This window comes from Camellia sinensis, chromosome 15 (assembly GCF_055761805.1).
Source record: "Camellia sinensis isolate YWXY chromosome 15, ASM5576180v1, whole genome shotgun sequence".
NCBI lineage: Eukaryota > Viridiplantae > Streptophyta > Magnoliopsida > Ericales > Theaceae > Camellia > Camellia sinensis.
The window spans coordinates 118,449,319-118,460,362 of NC_138975.1; the positions used below are offsets into that span (position 1 = coordinate 118,449,319).

The following is an 11,044-nucleotide window of genomic DNA, read 5'->3' on the forward strand; positions in this document are numbered from 1 at the left end:
TTCATCAGTCTTTTTATCCACTGACTAGAGTCCTTTATGTAGTTATTTTCTTCAGCAAAGGGGAAAAAAAATCTAGATTATATTTTGATATTTTTTTCTAGGAAGTGTACCAATCATTTCTCTCTTCTTGAAACATTGGATCAGCTAATCTGACCATGAAGTTTTTCCTTGGTACATGTTTTCCTATGTAGAAATCTTCCTTGATAATTTCCTTCACATGAATTGAATTGTACAGAACTTGTCGGGTTATGATTTTGTTTTCATTTGATAAGATGTTGTGTTGCAACCTTTTTTTCCATATTGTGTAAATTTGTGGTAGAATCTTTTGTCAAATGTGGCCCTCCTTATAAAGTAACCCTTTTTCTTTAGATTTTACGTGAGTATAAGCCTGCAGAGTGTCTTCAGAGTGTCCATTTTTCCCACATAGTAGAATAAATGACTCAGCAATGCATCCTGCAAAGTTGCTTGTGAGGGATCGTCCTGTGTCTGCATTTGAGAGTTACTGGGAAGCTGACTAGGTTGTGTTTATTGGTTCCAATGGGCTGTGCTATTATACAAATATTATTATAGATATCCTTTAGCTGATTTAGTTTACTTTTGTGATCTACTAAATGCTCATAAGTTGTTCTATGTTGAGATCATGGTTATCATGGACGAGAGATTAGACAAAGCATTCTTTGTTCCCATGAACCCGGGCATAAATACAACCTTTTTAATATATTGAACTATAAAAACACGGAGGATAAATGATAAAAAAAGGAAAGAGCAAAATAAAGGATAGTCTCATCAAAATTTCCAATCTGCATTCTGACATAGAGTTGCCAAGGAGTCAATTTTGTGTTGCTTAAATCCCTTTACATATATGTAAATTCTTGGCTTTAGTCAGAATATGTTAGCCTCCTTAAATAAAGAAAATAATAATAATGCTACAATATACCATAAAAAAGTTTGAAAATGGATATACTAATTGTTAAAACAATGAGAAAGTCACAGATTTGTTAGCAGAAATATCGACATTTTTGGGTTGGCTTAAAACATGTTCCCAGGGAGGGAGGGAAGACAAGTAGAAGAGGTAGAAATGTTTATGAACCTCAGTGCAAATATTAGGGTTTTTGATCCCCACTTGTGAATATTTGAACCTTAAGGTTGTGCATATTGCGCTGTATTTGAAAGTAGTGGTGTTGCAAAATTTGAGGTTGGAGCGCATGAATTAAAAAGTGGGTGATTGTTTTAGTGATTCCTTTAATTAATTGGAGTTTGGCGATTGTTTTAGGGAATTCCTTGTTGGTTTTTTGGATGAATTAATTTTTGGTTGAGTTTGATATATATATATATATTCTATTTTTAGAAGGGTGGTAGCCTTACATTGATAAAGATGGTTGTTATGTGCAACAAAGACTTGTAGATGCAACAGTAAGTAAAAGTGATATGATCACCATAAATGAAAACGTTAGGAGGGGAAGATCTAAACTGCCATGTGATGTTGTAGTAAAAAATGATTTGAATTTATTAAATTTAATTTGTCATATAGCCTTTGACAGAGCGGAATAGACCAAAAGAATTCATGTAGCCGACTCCACTCAATTGGGACACAATACTTGGTTTGGTTTGGTGGTTACCATTCCGGTCTTAGTGGCGAAGTGGTTGAAAAGGTTGTGATGGGACTTTCTTTTTTTTTTTGGGGGGGGGGGGGGGGGGGGGGGGGGGTTGGGGGGATATATTTAACCACTTGGTTGATTTGATACTGTTTGCTCCCTTATTTGAGTGGTGGTTGGGGATTTGGGGTCTTGAAATCTTCAATCAAGCTCTTTTGAGAAAGTGGTTATGGAGTTTTGTGTGTGTGGGGGACAGATTTTGGAGAAGGTTTGTGTTGGCAAAATATGGGTGTAGGTGGGGTGATTGGATGTCTTTAGAGGTTTTTATGCATCGGTGTGGGCCTTTTACAGGGTATTAGGAAGGTTGGGTATGTTTTTCACCATCATGTGAGGTTTGTGTTTGAGAATTCAGTTTTGGTGACATCTTTGCTGTGGAGAGAAGTTGGAGCTGGCCTGTCTAGCTCGAGACAAATAACAATTGATAGAGGGGTTGTTGTTAGTGATATGTGAGGAGGGAGAGGGATCACATCTTTTGGGACATTTGGGCCTTATTTTGAGTCTTGTTTGACATGGTTTGGGTGTTCCCTTCAAATGTTTGGGACCTTTTGCTTTCTTGGAGGGTAGCCAGAGTTGAAAAGAGAAAAAAAGAGGTGATTGGCAGTTAGTTAGGACCTCCCATTTTATTTTGGAGCATCTGGAGGGAGCTTAATAGAAGAAGTTTTGATGGTGTTAAGAGTCTTGAGACTTCATTGAATCCTTTTTTGAATTTTGTTGAGAATTTTGAATATATTGATGTATAGGAGTTGTTTTTTATTGTTTTGGTTCTTATAGCGTAAAACATGGTGGCATCCCCTTGACAGTATATGAATCTTGTTGTGTTCTGGTGTCCTTGGACATAAAAGGTTTGATGAACTTGATAGTTCAGCACATGCAGGCACCTGATACCCATTTCTGAGTGCACGCAACATAGCTTTGAAGTTATATGAAGATATAACTATATGTCTATATTCCTATGCCTATAATACATATCAATTGGGAAATATTTACATATACATGTATAACATAAACCCGATTATACATTCTAAGATTTTATGAAACTAACTGTAATACATTGGTTTATTCTCCGTTCCTTATTTTTTAGAGCTTCCACAATTGAGAAGTGTGACGTCCATGGAGCTGGGTTGTGATGCCCGTGGCTATTCTCGTGCTGGAAATGAAACAGCGATTTGGTACTGTGTTATTCTGGCAGGAAGATCAAGCCCAGAACTCAACAAAATGCGTGCAGTGAGTTTGTTTGCCCTGCTTGTTATGTTAAATTAAATCCCTACTTGGTAGTTATTTCCTAGAAATGATTTAGCTACTTTGTTGGGAAATCATTGTCTAGTGATGCCAGCTGATTTTTCTCAACTTTGCAGACATTTTCATAAATTAATATAGACAACTACCTAAGAAAGAATAGAAAAGGTTACTTAAGGAAAATAGTATAGAAAGCGATTAGAAAGAAAACACAGAATGTGAAAAAACTTTATTTGTTGAATCTTGGCAAAGATCCTGATGTTCATTCGAAGTTATGACACAGAAAGTGTACTCATTCAAAATATGACATTGAATATTACAGAAAGATTCATGTGTGCATGCCCAAATGCTGGTATATTCTTCTAGTTTACTAAATGGAGTACATTACTATGATAAAGACTCTGCGCAGGATCCAAGAAGCACTGTCCACAGTTGATAAAGATCAGCCGTCGTCGCTAGCAGCTGTTGCACTGAAGGAAAAGCGGTTGACATTTACCTGGCTTATGGGGAAGCCCAGCAAGTAAGTGTCACCTTTTGTTTGTCTGGCATGTCAATATTTTCCAAGTTTAGTTCTTGTAAGAATTTATGTATTTATTGATTGATTGATGATTCTGTATTACAAGATTGATCTATTCTGTATATTACAACTCCTATATATAGAGGAGAAGATGGTAGTGGAGTGTGTGATAGTGGAGGTGGTAGGTGTGGAGAAAAATAGTGGAGGTAGTAGGTGAGTGGTATAGTGGAGGTGGTAGGTGTGGAGAAAGATAGTGGAGGTAGTAGGTGAGTGGTAAATTCTAACAGCCCCCCGCAAACTCAAGGAGGATAGAAACTAACCAACTTGAGTTTGGAGAGAGGAGCAAAACAAGAAAATACATAAAAATAAAAAAAGATAGGAGACACTGTATGGTCGTGTCAGACCGTTGGTGAAGACACTGTATGGGGTGTCATAACGTTGTAGAGGACACTGTATGGTGGTGTCAGACCGATGTAGAAGACAGTTTATGGGGTCATGTCGGACCGTTGTAGAAGACAGTTTATGGGGTCATGTCGGACCGTTTGTAGAAGACAGTTTATGGGGTCATGTCGGACCGTTGTAGAAGACAGTTTATGGGGTCATGTCGGACCGTTGTAGAAGACAATGTTGTGACAGTTTACGGAGTCTTGCTGGACCCTTGTAGAAACTAACCGGAATCAATGTCGGGACAGTTTACAGAGTCTTGTCGGACCCTTGTAGAAACTAACCGGAATCTATGTCGGGACAGTTTACAGAGTCTTGTCGGACCCATAAAGGAGCTAACCGGAATCAATGTCGGGACAGTTTACAGAGTCTTGTCGGACCCTTAAAAAAGCTAACCGGTATCAAATGTCGGGACAGTTTATAGAGTCTTGTCGGACCCTTGTAAAAGTGGCACCCTCAAAAGGTGTGCCCAATTTTGTCAAAAGGCGTGCCATCAAAAGGCGTGCCCAATTCATCAAAAGGTGTGCCGGACATGATGGCGAGGCGCGTGGGCGCCTTGGCTTGCGTGCCCGTTTGTCGGCTGGTGGTAAGAGGCGCGCGATGCGCGTGGCTGCCTCGACTATTTAACCAAGGTTGAGGCGGAGGCTGTGCAAACCAGTCTGAAACCGCCGAAAATCCTTTGAAAAAAACTCTTCCGTTTCTGAGAAAGAGATTCTGGAACACTCTGTTGCCATTCTGTCACCAACCCTTCCGAACATTACCAGTCTGAAATTGCTATTTCGCTGAAACACTTAGCAACCCAAAAAACATGGCCTCGTCTTCCCGTCCAGCTACCCAGAACCTGCTCACGCTCTTTCCAGAACTGAACGAGCCCACAGGAGAAATAACTGGTGCGGTGTCCAGTGAACCGCAACCAAACACCTCTGGTTTTGCTCCATTGAACTTTCCGATGCGGTCGGTGGAGCAAAAAATGGCGGTGCAGTCGGATGTGGAGGCCAATCAGTATACTCTGAAGGCATGTGTGGAAAGCATGACGGCGGTCACAAACTTGTCGAACCGGCTGCAGAGTAGAACAAATGAGGTGCAGCATTTAAACTCCCAGCTGGCTCTGCTCCAACGCATGTATAAGGATGCGCGAGCAGAGATAAGTGTGCTAAAGACAGAAAACAAGGAGCTGAAGCGGAAGGCCACCGTGATGTTCCGATTTGGAGGGCCTCCATATGCTGGAGTGGAGGAGCATGGAGGAGGCAACTGGCTTGGTGGCCGAGGAAGCACGGAGGCAGTACCGTCAAGGGCCGCCCAGGACGGAGGCAAGAAGAAGAGACCGGCGGCAGAGTAGAGAAGAAAATTCCCACTGTGGGTGTGATTGTTGATTTTTATTTTTATTTTTTTTTTATTTTTGTTTTATTTTTTGTTTTTTTTTTTTTTTGTTTTGTTGATGTAAAATGGTGAACGGGGTGGATCCCTGAGATGAATAAAATATGGTGTGTTGTGCAAATTTGTAAATGATTTTGGGTTTTTTTTTTTTTTTTTTTTTTTTTTTTTTTTTTGTGTTGGAAATGAAAAAAGAAAAGATAAAAACAAATAAAGAAATTGGAGTGGAGTGCAAAAGGGAAAGAGTGACGCAGCTGTGTCAGTAGAAAAAGAAAAAGGGATATGAGGTTGTGCAAAAGTAATATATGATAATAAATATATACATATATAAATTATATAGATAGTAAAAGAAAAGAAAGTGGAGTGGTCTTGGTGGATCACGTGGGTAACCTTTTGTTTATTTATTATTATTATTATATATATATATATATATATATATTTTTTTTTTTTTTTTTTGTTTTTTGTATTGTATAATTGGTTTCGCAAAAAAGGGGAAAGAATACAGATTATATTATATATCTAATATATGAAAGGGGAAAGAAGGTGCGCTGGTGGTGGATTGGAAAGTGACAAAAAAAAAATGAGAGAGACAGACTGGGGCACAACATGATGATGTTGGGGCATGGAATGGAGAGAGATTCGAAAAAATGTGAGTGGTGTGGTTCTTGAGAGAGAGAGAATGTGATCGGGGTTAGAGAGAGAGAAGGTGCGCTGGTGGTGTCATGGGTGGCAAGCACATTGTATTAGAGCAACGTTTCCTTCCCAATCTACAGTTTTGATGGGTTCTTCAGGACGCCCTGTAGCGCAATCAATGACTGTATGGATACCAACCAAAGTGGCAGGGATGGTTTCTGGTTTGCTCAGGTCTGCATTGACAACGGTGGCGCCCCAATCACGGAGGAAGTCGGCGGGGGCAGGTCGAGGCCTGACGAGGCAGCAGACGTCGTAACCCTCGTCTAGAGCCCTCCTCACAATCTGCCTCCCAAGTGTTCCGGTGGAGCCCACCACCAATATGCTCGTTGGCCTCACTGGAGTCCCCGGAGCTAGATTTGCAGTCTGAGCTGTACATGTTACCAACGGTTGCACATGACATCTGCGCCCTGGAGAAGAGGAGGAGTAGGAGATCGGGAGGTACTGAGATGGGTTTGGGCTTTTGCTGGACAGAGACAGAGGTCTCATCACGTTCGAGAGCTGGAAGAAGAACTCTGCTCTTCTTGGGTTACAGGACTGGAGCGATGACGAGCTTCTGAGTATGGTCAAAGAAGGTGACGTGGACGGTGATGGGGCTCTCAATCAGATGGAGTTTTGTGTTTTGATGTTCAGATTGAGTCCTGATTTGATGGACGAATCTGAGGCATGGCTTGATCGAGTTCTGGAATTGGAGCTCGGGACTGGTTGGTTCGATGATGAGGTGCTGGTTGCGCCGCCGTCAATGGCGGCGGTGGGCGGCGAAGGATAGGGCTTTTGGAGGTTTTCCTCTGGCGAGGTATGTGTAAAAAAAATCTTAGCGGATTAGGTTGAGGTCCGGCGGACGGCTAAGGTGAGGTTGCCGCCCGCCGGTGAAGCGAAAATATTAGATTCTAAACCAGCTCTGATACCATGTAAGAATTTATGTATTTATTGATTGATTGATGATTCTGTATTACAAGATTGATCTATTCTGTATATTACAACTCCTATATATAGAGGAGAAGATGGTAGTGGAGTGTGTGATAGTGGAGGTGGTAGGTGTGGAGAAAAATAGTGGAGGTAGTAGGTGAGTGGTATAGTGGAGGTGGTAGGTGTGGAGAAAGATAGTGGAGGTAGTAGGTGAGTGGTAAATTCTAACAGTTCTAGTTCAATTCGCATTTGTAGTAGTGAATGGATTAATTAATTTGGGGGTCATGTATGTGATGCTATATGGTACTTTGTAGGTAGCAATTTGTTCTGAAATTTTAATCTCTTTGTTGAACTTAGTTGGGATCACTATTGGCATTGGAAGATTTTTGCCAGAGTGCCAGTATCTTAATCCAAATGGTGGCCGAAGTTGGAAAAGGTTATGCGCTATATTCTCGTGCTGTAAGCAGCTGAGAATTTCTACCTGAAACTTTTGGAAATGTCCAAGAATCTGATTGCATTCATAAACCTTTTGACATCTGAATATGGTTTTTTGAGAAGATCATAGAGGCCTGTCACTGATTGGAATTTTAGGATGTAATTCTCATTTTTATGGCTATTCTTTTCCTTTCTTTAAATATATATTTTTTCTTTCCAAGTACTTACTAATAATCTTTCAAAATATGTGTTATTAATCTTAGAAAGTTAATGTATGATTTGAGCCACAAATCCCACAATACGTCATGTTTATACAAATATATTGTGTATTTAAAAGTTGTATTGAGGCTCGCTTCGAGGCGAGGCTAAGGTAAAATGCATTGAGTTTTTTTTTTTAATTTTTCGGTGAAACTCTCCAAAGACTTGCACATCACAGTTTGAGATGTGCAACTCATGTGCACCTTGTACTCCCTTTGCACATAAATATGAGTTGTGTTACATGGACTCTCCTATTTCCCTCACATTACCCGTGTCCATTGGATATGACATGGGTAAGGGTGTGGGATATGTGTTTGACACTTGTACCTAATTTAGGCACTCAGATCCTTTAATTTGTGACAATACATGAAGCAGAAGAAACTCACATTGTTAGTAAAGTAATATTTTTAGCCTCTCACATAAATTAGATATAGAAATTTCAAAATTTTCATGTATCTTATTTAATTTCTAATATATTTTTACACAATTTACAATATCTCATCTGAGAATATTATATAAAATATAATATATATGTGCATATGACGTGTCCCAATACTCATATCCAATTTTGGATACGTATCTCAAGATTTAAATTTATGAAGGTCTGACGCTTGGATACTCACCCGCACCCGATACTCATACCTAAGTCCCATGTACCAGTATGTATATGGAGAGCTTGACTTGGGTTGTTGTTTTTTTTTTTTGGGTGAATAACTTGGGTTGTTGTTAAGCTTATTATAATACCTAGTTTTTTTTTTTTTTTTTTTTAATGGTCTAATACCTAGTTTAAATTTAAACATAAAAAATAAGAACCCCTTTTGTAACCATCATATTCCATGGAAAAAACCAAGAAAAAATATAAAGCAAAGACTCAAGTAAGAAGTTCAATAATTGAAATTAAGAATGTTAAGTTCATCTTTGATGAAGGCAAGTTTCCTATTCTTGAATGAAGTGTTCAACGCCTTGAGAAAAGTATTTATACATTTATATTTAATTTTAAATAAAATTAAAATTAATGTGTACTAATTGGGCGTTATTTTTTTATTTAATTTTAAATAATTTTTTCTCACTAAATATAAAAATTTGAAATTTGAAATTTGAAATGCTTATGTGTTGATGCCTTGAGACTTACGCATTCACAGTTAAAAGCTTTGGTATATACATATTTAGCCATGGCCTGTCTAGTGCAAAGCATGCACACCTCAATTGTTTGGTGTATTAGATTATGTTCTCCATGTGAGACATGGCCAATTAAAAGTATTCATCATTCATTGTCATCCTATTTGAGTTCAAAACCAACTTTGGGACTCAAAATTGTTTTGTTTTTTGTCTTCAGTGATTTTTTTCTTCATATTTTAGTTTTTATTTTTTTTAAGATCCGCCTAACTAGACGCACTTAAAATTTAAAATATTTGAAAAAGATATGAAAAAAGTTAAGAGACAATTTCAAATCTTTTTACGAATATTTTATATTTTAAGTCCATCTAGATTAGGTTCATCTAAAAAGTTTTAAAAAAAAACTAAAATATGAAAAAAGTTCACTAAGGACCCCCCCCCCAAAAAAAAAATTGAAAAACAAAAAAACTCAAAAGCAATTCATAAATTAAACCAAAGAAGGTGAAAGTTTTTCATTATGATTCTTGGTCATTTAAAAAACTTTGGAAGTTATCTTTCACAAAATTTTTGTACTCTTGTTGATTGATTCTGTTTCGTGGATCGAGCTATATGTACAGGGAAATGTGATTCATCTCAAAGAATGAAATACAAAAGAGTGTAGGAAGTACATAGAATGAATTTTTGTGATCAAGCCATATGTACAAAGATTGTGATTCCTCTCCAACTATACAAATAATGCTATTCTGTAGGTCAAGCTATTTAGTGTAGGGAACAGAATGTGATTTCTCTCACAGAAGGTGTTGTATAATAAAAATTGAACTAAGTTCACCAGGTTGTGTATATGAGGCATGTAGTATTATATTGCAAAGGTGAAAATTGTTCATAAACTCCAATAGTAATTGTGTAAGATGTCATTGCAGCAGCATTGTATATATGATTAGAGGTTGTTTGCTTCTGCTTTATTCAGTTGAAGGAATGATCTTTCTATCTCTCCACTATTATTCCTAGCACCATTTGTAGGGTTTTTTTTATTTTTTTATTTTTATGTAGAAGTATGTGTGCTTAATTATGGATTATAATATTTTAATTAATAATGATCATGATGGACTATTCTATGTTGGAACATTTAACAAACGATCTTTTGCAACTGTATTAGTCACTATATTTCTCTTCTTCTCCAGCGATATTGTTTTTTCCACACTCAAACGGAGAACAACTATGAAACATGTGGACCTAGGAGGGATATAACAGATGTACCACAGTTAATTATTGTACGTTACAAAAGGAATGCTACAGAAGATAGTATTAAAATTGAGGAAAAAAAGCCCAAAAACATGTTGGAAGCATTTCCGAATGACGATGTGGATCTTGCATCACAACTTGTTGCGAGGTACAATGGTTCTGAAGAAAGTTCAGAGGTTTGGCCTTCTATCTGTTGTGAGATGGATTTTACTACATGTTTTAATTATTGAGATATATTTCACTCTGTATTGAGCGGTTAGCGCAAATGCAACATTCTTTGTGATTTAGTGCACCTTTTCACGTTGAGTTGTTTCTATTTTATTTGGTTGGCAGATTATCGAGTGGATCTCTCAAATAATCGAAGATGGTGACTCTAGGGAGCTCCCCTTTTTTGTAAGTTAACATAGACAAACTTTTTTTAGAATTAAGCTTCCTTTTGGTGCTTGAATGGAAAATTGTGTGTATTTTGCTGAGGGGTTTAATTACCTTCACTCCATTATTGATACCTAAGAAGCATGAACATGTGACACGACATTGACACACCGACATGTAAATTTTAAAAAAATGTAGGACACAATACATTGGGGACTTCTGCAAAATATATAATTTATTTATGTATTTATCAAATATATGTCATGTATAAGGATAAATAATTATTATGTAATATATATATAAATATTTAAGTATAATATATTCATTTGTGAAGTATAAAGGAGGAGAATAGGCATAAATTTATTTAATTTTTGTTGCATCATTGGATTCCAAGTTATTTATTCAAACTCATAATATGTTTCATGTATGTCTAAGTGTTGGAAAGTGTCCGGCTATGAAGCACCGTTACTCGGAAAATATTGCCATACTCATATCGGGTACTTACAGGGTACCGGTACGCTTACTGTTAGGGTTGCATGCGTATCGGGTACTTGAGATACGTACCAGGTACTTTTTATACATTTTTTGGCAGGTGGGTACTTCGTAGGTACATGATGGGTACATCGGGAGTACACCAAGCTATGGGACATTGATGGTGATACATTTAATTTATTAGAGTTATGATTTACTTGAAATTGCAAATCTTTTACTTGATGTGTCAAAGATGAAAGATGTATTATTCAATGATAAAGTTGATGGAAATGAAAATTGATGTTTAAAGTTTCCAAATTTTCTT

At 37.5% G+C, this 11,044-nt stretch overlaps 1 pseudogene across 1 annotated transcript in view; it reads left to right on the plus strand.

The window, feature by feature from the left end:
- LOC145813869 (uncharacterized) overlaps nt 1-9,589 on the plus strand; it is a 36,492-nt pseudogene extending 26,903 nt beyond the window's left edge. Inside the window, exons 15-17 of the transcript XR_014357264.1 lie at nt 2,737-2,879; nt 3,290-3,411; nt 7,183-9,589. The product of XR_014357264.1 is annotated as an uncharacterized LOC145813869 (transcript). The remainder of the gene's footprint in view (nt 1-2,736; nt 2,880-3,289; nt 3,412-7,182) is intronic.
- The last annotated feature ends 1,455 nt before the right edge of the window (nt 9,590-11,044 follow it).